This window comes from Gossypium arboreum, chromosome 12, assembly GCF_025698485.1.
Source record: "Gossypium arboreum isolate Shixiya-1 chromosome 12, ASM2569848v2, whole genome shotgun sequence".
NCBI classification, from domain to species: domain Eukaryota; kingdom Viridiplantae; phylum Streptophyta; class Magnoliopsida; order Malvales; family Malvaceae; genus Gossypium; species Gossypium arboreum.
In genome coordinates this window covers 65,490,479-65,502,868 of record NC_069081.1, presented here as the reverse complement: position 1 = coordinate 65,502,868, position 12,390 = coordinate 65,490,479, and the positions used below count along the sequence as shown (strand labels likewise).

Sequence of the window (12,390 nt, the reverse complement as noted above, 5' to 3'; positions counted from 1 at the left end):
CTTTCTGTAACAACCTCGTCATCAGAGTAGCAATAATGGAAAATCCTTTAACAAATCATCTGTAATAACTGCCTAAGCCTAGAAAGCTTCTAACCTCTAACACATTCCTCGGTAATTTCCATTCAACAATAGCCGAAATTTTACTCGAGTCAACTCTAATATCATCACCTGAAACAATGTGACCCAAAAATCCAACTCCTCTAAGCCAAAATTCGCTTTTACTAAGCTTAGTATAAAATTTTTTGTCTCTCAAAGTTTGCAAAACCATTTTCAAGTGCTCGGCATGCTCGGTCTCATCACGAGAATAAATTAGTATATCATTAATAAAAACAACCACAAATTTATCCAAATATGGTCGAAAAATTCAGTTCACTAAATCCATAAATACTACGGGAGCATTCGTTAAACCAAATCGCATAACCAAAAATTCATAATGACCATACCTCATTAGAAAAGCAATTTTCGACACATCCGAGTCTTTAACTCTCAACTGGCACTAACCAGACCTCAAGTCAATCTTGGAAAATACTGTGGCTCCCTTCAATTGGTCAAACAAGTCATCAATTCTTGGCAAGGGATAATTGTTCTTTATGGTTACCTTATTAAGCTATTGGTAGTCTATTCACAGTCTCATTGAACCATCATTCTTCTTCACAAATAGCACCAGTGCGCCCCACGGAGAATCACTAGGTCTCGTAAAACCTTTATCTGTTAATTCTTGTAATTGAACTTTCAACTCCTTTAATTCTGTCGGAGCCATCCTATACGAAGCAATCGAAATAGGTGCAATACCAGGAATTAACTCAATACCAAACTCAACTTCCCTAACTAGAGGCAATCTGGGTAACTCTTCTGGAAACTCATCTGGATACTTACATACTATCGGCAGTGATTCAATTTTCAACTCAGATTCTTTTGTATTCAATACAAAGGCAAGATAAGCTTCATAACCTTTTCTTATACATTTTAGAGTAGTCATAGAATGAATCACTATAGGCAAGCTATCTGATTAATCTAGTTCAACCCAAAGAATATCACTACCTTCGAATTTCAATTCAATGATTTTCCTTCCATAGTTTACTACTACATCATGTATGGTCAACCAATCCATACCAAGTATTATATCAAATTCATCAAACGGCAAAAGCATAAGATTAGCCGAAAAGTAATGACCTTTAATCATTAAAGGGCAATTCCTACATACTTTGTCAACTAACAAATGCTTGCCTAGAGGGTTTGACACTTTTATCACAAATGCTAGACACCAATTTCACACAAATATACGAATTGGTAGATCCCAGATCAATCAAAGCAACAACATGAGTATCATAGAGCGAAAAAGTACCCGTAATCATATCAGGAGATGAAGCCTCTTCGAGACCGCGAATGGCATAAGTCCTTGCAGGTGCCCTACCCTCAGGTCTTATAGTTGGATCTCTAGGTGCATTCTTACTACTCACTCCATTTCCTAAATTTCTCTGTAATCGCCCTTTAGAAATAGCATTGCCCAATCTTGCACTCTGAAATCTCTCTTTATCAACCATTTCGGGGTAATCTCTAATGAAATGATCTTGGGAACCACACTTAAAACAAGTTTCATCATTAGCTCAGCACTCGCTGAGGTGACGTCTACCACATTGTGAACACTCTGATCTACTCGATCGGGCATTACCAACACTAGCAATTGAAGTAGTCTGAGCTTTTGAAACTAAGTACTGCTTACCCTTATTTCTATTTGAGTACCTAATAGAAGCACTCAATCGAGTATTAAACTCTCTCGGTTTCTTAGATGAAGACTGCAGTGACTTACTCATCTGCCTTTTATTCGAATCTCAAGACTCAAGCTCAGCTTTTCTTTTCTCTTTTGCCAATTCCTCGGCCTTGCAAGCTCTCTCAACTAGTACAACAAACTCTTTTAATTCTAAGAAGCCAACCAACAATCAGATGTCCTCATTTAATCCATCCTCAAACCTTTTATACATGATGGCCTCAGTCGATACACACTCTCGGGCATACCTACTGAGTCTTAAGAACTCATGCTCATACTCTATTATAGACATTCAGTCCTGTTTTAACTCAAGGAATTCCTTTATCTTATAATCAATAAACCTTTGGCTAATGTACTTCTTACGAAAATCTTCTTGAAAAAATTCCCAATTAACTCTTACTTGGTGCAATCAACACAAGAATGTTCCACCGCTGATAGGGCAAGTCTCTTAAGAGTGACACAACATATTTCATGTATTCCTCAGGTGTGCATGATAACTAATCAAATACCCTAATGGTATTCTCGAGCTAGAACTCTGCCCTTTCAGGGTCATCATCTATGCTAGCTGGGAACTCTCCGGCGCCTTGCTTTCAAATTTTATCCACTGGAGGTCTATTCAATCTCATAAAATCCATACCTTGGGTGCTACAGGAATAGGCTGAGGAATAGGTGGGGGTTGAGTGTTCGGGTTTGTTCAAACGAACTCCGTGTACCAGGCATTCATTATATGGAGAAAGGCTTCCCTAGCCTCTTCTCCTCCTCCCTAACTCATGGTCACGGGTCTACTCTCAACTGGAGCTGCCCCTTGAGCGGGAGTTGGCGCATTACTTTCTACATCATCAGCTTCCGCTCAATTGGGATCCATTTGTAACACCCTTTACCCGAGACCGTCACCAGAGTCGAGCACGAGGCATTACCAAACTTAGCTTACTAAATCGAGGCATAAAAATTTGCTTTTAATTTTGTTTTTAATTCATTTTAATAACTAAATGACCAAAATGCCGTTAATTAAAAACTATGGTGTTTTATCTTCTTTTAGGTATTTTTGTCCAAAGTAGTATAATGGTCTAATTACTATACAAGGACCTCCACTTTAAAAACCCATTACCTACAAGTACTTAGTACCTTTGTGAACTAGAACACACATTTTACAACTTTTGTAGTTTAGTCCTAAATATCAAATTGGACACTCTATCGATACAATTTCTAAACGAAATTTTCACACAATCATGCAGTCATGCGATAGACCTTAAAATGATAATAAAATAAAATTTTCTACCTCAAATTTATGGTTTTGCAACCATTATTCTATTTAGGCCCTATTTCGGGATGTTACACCATTACTATATGAAAACACAATTTAAAAGGTCAGGATTCGTCACACTATCATAATTCATTTATGGCATGTATAGCTAGAATCGTACACATACTACGTTAGTCTAAGAATCACCTAAATCGTAACTCTGATACCACTAAATGTAACACCCCTTACTCGTATTCGACACCGGAGTAGGGTCTGAGGCATTACCAGACTCAAACATAAACATTCATACAAAACTGGGCCATAAAATTTCTTTCAATGTTAAAAACATTCATAAACATGCATCTCGTCCCTTATAAAGGCCCACGAGGTAAAAAAACATACATTGTGTGTGGTTCAGAACTAAACCGAGAACTTTAAAAAATTTTATGACACAAAAAGTTTTCTTGCTTTGGAGGGTCACACGCCAGTGTGGGTAGGCCATGTGGTCACACACACCCGTGTGGCTTCGGACACGCCCGTGTCCTTAGCCCATGTAACTCTCTATTTATGACATCATCAACACAATTAGGGTCATGGCCAAGTCACATGCCCGTGTGCTTAGGCCATGTGGTGAGTTAAATTCCAAAAATCAGGTGCAGACTTCACACGACTAAGGCACATGCCCATGTCTTGAGGTTGTGTCTATAACAGTCCGATTTAGGGCCTAGTAGGAACAATGGTCTCGAGACCACAAATTTGAAGTTAGAAAAAAATTATTTTATTATTTTTATGAGGTTATAATATGATTTTATTAGTGCATGAAAAATTTGGTGAGTTAATTTTAATGTTTTCTAGCCCAATTTCGAAAAAGAACTAAATCGCATAAAAGGCAAAAGTTGCATTTTTGTACCCAATTGAGATAAATAGCTAAAGAAATTAAATTGAGGGCTTTTAAAGGGCAATTACACCCTTTTTATTAGTGTTGGCCGGCCATGTGATGGGTTTTAAGTAAATAGTCAAAGTGTTAGGTGGATGATGCCATGATTTAGTGATAAAATAATGCCTAAAAGCCTAGCTATCATTTCTTTCTTCTCCATCTCTCTTCTCCACCAAAAATATCAGCAAAAATGGAGTATTGAAGGCTGAAAATTTTCAGCAACTAAAAGCCCTCACAAGTAAGTGATTCCCACACCCTTTGTTGATGATTTTAGCATTTTTGAGACCCTTGAAGCATGATTTTTCAAATGAGGGTGATATCTTGCAAAATGGTCAAGAGTTTAGAGTGTTGCCATGAAAGGATTTGTGATGTTTATTGAGTTTTTATGGAGGAATATGAGTCCTAGTTGTGTTATAGACAACTTTTGAAAAAGGTGTTAGCATGAAAACACCTAAAAGGGGCTATTTTGCATAAATTGTAAAATAGTTAATAAGTATGTGAAATAGTGATTATTTGAAGTTGCTATAATAGAAAAAATAGTTCTGTTAGGCCTGAGATACAACGAAATTCGATGAAAATTGATTTTTGGGCATAGGGGTAAAATGGTCATTTTGCTAAAGTCTAGGGGCAAAATGGTCATTTTACCAAAGATATAAATTTATGATTGCTTAATCCTAATTAGTGACTGAATGAGTGCATATTTTAATTATAGATCAAGAATTACCAAATCCGAATCTAGATCAGGGGGAAGGCTAAGCAAACCGACTTAATCGAATAGGCAAGTACTTTTTGTAAACCGAGGTAAGTTGTATGTAAATGATACAACTACACTGTTAATACTTGTATTCATATCACCATTGAATTTATATTGTATGAGTTGTCAAGTTATGAATTGAGAATGCCTAGTAATAATTGAGATAATAGAAATATCCCGTTGAAACATTAGAATACGAACTAGATATTCGTGCCAAGGCATTGGGTGATTTGTGTGCCAATGTAAGACATGTCTGGGACATGCTTCAGCCACATTATAAGAGCCAATGTAAGACCATGTCTGGGACATGGCATCGGCATCCAGATGAGAGCTAGTGTAAGACATGTCTGGGACATGCATCAACCATACTGTGATAGCCAGTGTAAGACCATGTCTAGGACATGGCATTGGCACAGAGATGAGTGCCAGTGTAAGACATGTCTGGGACATGCATCGGCCTCGACAGAGATAGACAGTGTAATACGTGTCTGGGACACGCACCGGCTAAGAGTTGTGCTAGTGTAAGACATGTCTGGGACATACATCAACACGCGTATATGAGAGCCAGTGTAAGACCATTTCTGGGACATGGCATCGGCAATATATCCCATGTTGAAGGTTCATACAATATCCAGTAGTATTCCAAACGTTTCAATGATGAGAGTTATAGATAAATTTCGATAAAGAAAGAATAATCATGTTGTGAATGGTACAGGTACCTATATGGTAAGCATGAGTAGCGAGCTTAATTTAGAGAATGTAACTCGAGTAGATGATAATGAGTAAGTTAAATTATGTTTACCTTTGAGCTATAAGTATGATGACAAATGGTGAGATTGTTGTTGTATATTTATTTATATCCAACTTACTAAGCTTTATGCTTACCCTCTTTCATTTCCTTCTTCTTTCAGTGTTATCAAGCTAGCTTAAGGATCCCTTAAGGTCAGAGATATCGATCACACTATCGGCTGCAATACCTGGTATAGTTGGATTTATATTTTTGATGGTGGTATGTATAAGACTAGACTAGGATGTTGTATTAAGAGAATGGTTCATGTATTTTGGCTTAAGTCAAAGGCCCTTCATTTTGTAACCAAGTCTGGAATAATAGCTACTATTCTTTTTTATGAATGCATATAATGTTCTTTCTATGGATGAATTAGTGCCCATTGTGATGAGATTTATAAATTGAAATGATCTTGTGTAGGTTGTGCAAAATGGGTGACAAAAGGGCTTGGGAAATAGCCTAGTTTGTCCACAGGCGTGTGTCTAGGCCGTGTGTTATGGCCGTGCGTCCCCTGCACTTAAATTTTTAAAGTCATTTTAGCACACGGGTAGGCCACACGGGCATGTACCCAGGCCATGTCATAAAGTCAGTATGCATGTTTGTAGCACACGAACAAGAGACCCATCCGTGTGAAGGACACGGTTATAGGGCACGGGTGTGTTCGAGGGCCATGTGGTTTTGCCAGAATGCTTATGGTTTCAGACACGGGTTTGGGACATGGGCGTGTCCCTGGCACATGGACGTGTGTTCTATATCCACACGGGCTTGTGGAGTCTTGACGCATAAAAATTTTCTAAGTTTTCATGAGGTATCGGTTGGGTTGAAAACAACCCTGGATTTATGATTGGGCCACGTAAGCCCATATACGAGATAGTTGCTTGTGAAAGGAGAAGTTTTTAAATTGTTTGAAATTTCACAGCCCAGTTTTATATAGTTGGTTGAGTTTAAGTCAGGTAGCACCACGAACCCTATCCTAGCGTCGGATATGGGTGAGGGGTGTTACAGTGTCCTTCACATGGCTGAGACACATGACCATGTCTCTACCTGTGTGTTTACTACTGGGCATTCTGTTTTACCTAATTAGGTGTAGGGGACACACGGTCGGATCACACGTCCATGGGGCAGATCGTGTGTCACACACGGTCTAGAAACACGCTTGTGTGCCTACCCGTATGGATAATTTTGAGGCTATATTCCAAGCCTTTTATCACCATAAATAACACATGCACACTTACACATCTCAATGACATCCTACATGGTATAAATGAGCACTTATACATTCATAAACATGGCTCATTCATATCAAATTCTTATCAATTTATACTTACATAGGACTTCATATTTTATTTAGTTATTTAGACCAAGCTTACCAAATCACGTGCAATTGAAACATCAATTTACTCCCATTTCATACATTGATGCCTTAGTTGTTATTATGCCATTTACTTGCATTTCCATCATCAAACATACAAGACCATATCCACAATCCATCCATACTAAATGAATTTAAGCACATCATGAGTGGCCTTAGCACATGCATGCATATATGAATAGGATTACATCCCCATAATTAATATGGGCTATATCTCATGGCCATATACAAAATGAATCATCAAATCATTATAAGCCAATACATTTGGCTAAACCAATATGACATATAACAAAAAGACGAAGTCCTTATACATGCGATACTCAAAATACTTGAATTCACTATATCCAAAAGAATAGTTTGATAGTTTGAATCGAGCTCCAATGTCCTTCGATCCCCGAGCTAGCTTGGTGATAATATAAGAAAATAGAAAAGAAAGGGAAGTAAGCATAAAACTTAGTAAGTTTGCAAGTAAATAATTAACAACATTAACCATGTAATATTATACACATAACACAATAATATTTATCACAATGTCATCAAGTATCATAGATACATTTTAGGTCATGCCATTCACATAATGTACAATAAAATTCATGATCATAATTCATTCATTCACTTCTTTCGAGGTCTCATCGATTCATAATCTCAATGTTTATAAGCTTTGTGTCTTGGAAACATGAAAATTTACGCATTTTTACATACCCTGTTTAGCTTAAAATCATACCGTTTCGATTAAATTCTTGTCGAAAAATAATTAATTTTTATAAAATAATTAAATTATACTTAAAATATGAACATGATGCATTTTAGTTAATTTTATAATTAATTTTGAGTAATTTTGGTTATTTTCGATAAAATTGCGCAAAAGGGCGAAAAATGGCTCAGCAGACACTGCATGAAGCACAAATCCAAGAAGAAATTTGAAGTATCAAGGTGAACTAATTTCTAGCCTAAGACGATCTAATTATGTGTATTAATTCATAACATAATTAATTTTAATTTATACCAAATTTAATTTGGGCTAAATAAATTAATATTAATTAATTTTGGGAAATGTGGTCCAATTAAACCTCACCAATTGAAATGAACAGGCCAAAGATTGGGCAGCCCAAAATCGGCCATATGCTGACCCAAATTAGTTTATTATCTGATTAATTAAGCTTGCAAAGAAGCCCTTGAATTCTTGTCAAATTTGCATTCAAACCCCTCCATAATTGGTGGATTTTTGGATTTGCCCCAAGCCATTTTTAGCAAAGTTGAAAGCATCAATTTTGCCGCATAGGTGGCCGGCCAAGGGGTGGCTCTTTGGCTTCTATTTTTAGCAAATTTCAGCTGCCACACTCAGCTATAAAATCCCCCTTTGGCTGATCATTCAAAGCATCTCATTCATTCCTCATTCATTTCACTACGTTTCTCTCCTCTCTCAATTTTTTCTCTCATTTTCCCATTTCAATTCCTTGCTCTTGTGCCAATTTCTTCCCTTGGAAAAGGGGTGTTGTTCAACCATTTTGAAGCAGCAATTGAGTGTTCATCGAAGCCTTGATCAGCGAGGGCAACAAGAAGGAAGAACGGAGCAACCAAGTCAAGCCTCGGAAAACCACCAGATTTTATTCTTGTTCCCTATCTATTTGATAAACCGCAATTTATACATATTTTTATCCCATGCTTAGCACATTTATGGATGAATTCTCCTTATATTTGGTAAATCCGATGCTCCTAATTCTTTAATTTCATGTTTTATAGTTAGGTGAGCATAGGACAGTAAAAAGAGCGAGAAACAGGATAAAAACGGAGAAAATGGACCAACATGTGAAATCAACACGGCTTGGACTTCCTTACATAGGTAAACCACACGCCAGTGTCCTTTTAGAAGAATCGAGCATGACTTACACGGGTAAACCACACGCCTGTGTCTATTTAACAGCCTTGAACACGGATTGAAGAAATCGAACACAGGTGTGTCACACGGGCGTGTGCCTGTCGAGCCCAAGTTTAGTCCTATTCGAAAAAGGCCACACTTGATGGCTTTTAGGAATTCTAAAGCCTATTTAAACACATGAGAGGAGGATTAGGGGGGACACAGGGAGTAGGAGGCAAGGAATTACTCGAGGGAACCGATTGATCTATCTCAGAAGCTGGATTCACCTTCAAGACTGAAGATCTCCCTTCAATTCCCTTCAAGTGTTCTTGGGTTTTCTTTATTTTTTGTTATCACTAATCTTTCGAAAAACTTCCTAAATACCTAAGGGGAATGAAACCTAAGACGGATCTTGTTATTATTATCTGAATTGTATGATAAACATTTGACTTGTTCTTAATTATGGGTTCTTAATTCTTGCTTTAATATTCCAGGATATTGATTCAAGTATTGATGTGCTTATTTAGAGGAGCAAAAGACCCTATCTAGTTGAGTGTAATCCTAGAGATAGGGTGACAAGATTTTGCTAGATTAGGGTGAAACCTAATAAGGGAATCCATAGATCGTGTTAATGCAACACTAGGGAGTTAATTAGAAAGAGATTTCAATTAATCAACCTAGGGTTAGACGTTTTTAGTCTCGAGAGAGATAATAATATAAATTAGGGATTTCTACGAATCAAGTCAAGTGAATAAATCGTCTGATTCAGAGTCAATAACAAGTGAAGTCTAGGTGGATTTTTCCCTTAGGTATTGTCCAAATCATTCAATTTTCCCAAAAGTTATTTCCCCAATTTACTTCTTGTGCATTCTTAGTTCAGATAAAACAAACCCCTTTATGTTCAGGCTAGATAATAAAAAGAAAGTTAAAACTTTTAGTTCCTTTGGGTTCGACATCCACGTCTTGCCATAAGCTATACTACTATTCGATAAGGTGCGCTTGCCTTTGTCGTGATAATAGTTAGTTTTCAAGGATGAACATTCATAAATTATAAGACTTATGATGATTCACAATACGATCAAGTTTTTGGCGTCATTGTTGGGGAACTAAGATATTAGGAACACTCAATTTTTATTACTTTAGCCATTCTACTTTTATTGCAATTTAAATTTTTATTTTCTTTTCTAATTTTTCTTTTATTCGCTTCTGGCAGGCTTTTATAGTTCATGACTAGAAGAAACCCATCGGGACCATTACTTTTTGATAGTGAGATAGATCGCATAGCACACAGAAACCGAAGAGAAATAAGGGGAAGCCTAAGATATACAGAGGAAGAGTAAGAGGACGACATTCACACCATAACTGAAGAGCTAGCTGAAAATCAAGAAAATCAGCTACCTCCTGCGATTGCTGCTGATCCAGTAAATCAAAATCCTGCTCCATGCACTATGTATGATTATGCTAAACCTACTTTAACAGGAACTGAGTCAAGTATAGTTAGGCCTGCTGTTGCTGCAAATAATTTTGAACTGAAACCTAACACAATTCAAATGATCTGATAGTTTTTTAGTTTGATGGTTTGCAGGACGAGGACCCAAATGCTTATTTGGCGAATTTCTTAGCTTCTTACAACACTTTTAAGATCAATGGCATTTCTGATGATGCCATTCGCCTTTGGTTGTTTCCCTTTTCGTTGAGGAATAAAGTTAAACAGTGGTTGAACTTGTTACCACGAGGGTCAATCACTACTTGGGAACAAATGATCGAAAAATTTTTACTTAAATATTTTCCGCCGACTAAAATTGCTAAGTTGAGGAATGATATCTCTTCTTTTGTGCAGATGGATCTAGAGACACTTTATGATGCATGGGAGAGATAAAAGGACCTATTGAGAAGCTGCCCTCACCATGGGTTACCTTTATGGTTACAGGTTCAAACGTTTTACAACAGCGTGAACCCCTCAACAAGGCAACTTATCAATGCAGCTGCTGGTGGGACTATAAATAACAAAACACCTGAAGTGGCTTACAAATTTATTGAAGAGATGTCACTGAATAACTATCAGTGACAATTCATGAGAATAAAGCCAATGAAAGCAGCCGGTGTTTTCAACCTCGATGCGGTTACTATGCTACCTAACCAGGTAGAACTCTTAAATAAAAACATTGATAGTTTGTGTGGTTCTACTTAGGTACATCTAGTGATGAGGTGCGATTCAAATAGAGGAGGAGGATACACAGAATATCAAGCCTTCAACCCTAGCACCAAGGAAGAACAAGTTCAATATATGGGTAATAATAATTCTAGATATCAAAATAACCCATATAGTAACACATATAATGCAGGTTGGAGGAACCATCCAAATTTCTCATGAGAAGGTCAAGGGAATCAACGGCCACAACATCCTCCGGGTTTTCAACAACCACCTTACCAACAGGAAAATAAGTCGAGCCTTGAAGAGATGGTAACAAAGTTTATCTCAATGCCGAAAACTCACTTTCAGAATACCGAAACAACACTTAAGAATCAACAAGCATTGATCTAAGGGCCGAAACACAGTTAGGCCAACTCGCCAAATTGATTTCTGAAGGACCACAAGGTAGCCTGCTGAGTAACACTGAATCTAACCCAAGGGAACAGCTCAATGCAATTACCATTCAAGATGAAGAAGGGTTAGTCGAACCTGAACCAGAACCGAGGCAAGGAATTATAGTAAGTAAAAGCAAATGTGAGGTAGACCATAGTGAACAAGCACCGATAAGTAAATAGTACAAACCTCATGTTCCATACCTCAATGCGACAAGGAAAGATCGCACAGACGAACAATTCGGAAAGTTCCTTAAATTATTAAAAAAATTACATATCAACTTACCGTTTATTGAAGCTCTTTCGCAGATGCCAAACGCAGCCAAATTCTTAATGTAGCTTTTAATAAATAAGTGGAAGTTGTATAAGGTGTCGCATGTGGAGTTAAATGCAGTTTGCTCAGCCATACTACAGAATAAGCTGGCCAACAAATTAAAAGATCCAAAGAGCTTTACGATTCCTTGTGTAATTGGTAGTTTAGATGCTACTAATGCTTTGGCTAATTTAGGGGCTAGTATCAATGTCATGCCTTTTAAAATGTTTAAACAACTAGGTCTTGGGAAACCCAAACAAACTAGGATGAGCATTCAGTTAGCAGACAAAACAATCAAATTTCCTAGGGGTATTATTGAAGATGTACTCTTTAAAATTGACAAATTCATATTCTCAATTGATTTTGTTGTTCTAGACATAGAAAAGGATAGTGACATGCCTTTAATTTTAGGAAGGCCCTTTTTAGCAACTGCTAGAACTATAATTGATGTTGGTACAGGTGAACTTACACTTCGTGTTGGTGAGGAAACAATCACTCTTCAAGCTGGAAATTCTACTAATGCTGATCATGTGGTGCAACCTTCCTTTCAGGAAATACGTTCGAAAAGAATACATGAAAATTTTTTAAATAACAACAAAGAACCCATCTATGAAGGAGGAAGGCTACACGTCGAGGAACTAGATGAATGGTAGACACAGAAACCGAGAGCACATGATAGACTAAAACCATGCCATGACGAGCTTAATATTTCACCAAATCAACTTAAGGTTGGAGACAAAGTACTATTAGATGCAGCAGACCCTCGGATTGC

At 37.3% G+C, this 12,390-nt stretch overlaps 1 non-coding gene across 1 annotated transcript; it reads right to left on the bottom strand.

The window, feature by feature from the left end:
* Positions 1–10,526: 10,526 nt before the first annotated feature.
* On the bottom strand, positions 10,527–10,633 carry LOC128285974 (small nucleolar RNA R71). The gene has a single exon (XR_008276521.1). It is a non-coding gene; the product is annotated as a small nucleolar RNA R71 (small nucleolar RNA).
* Positions 10,634–12,390: the final 1,757 nt, after the last annotated feature.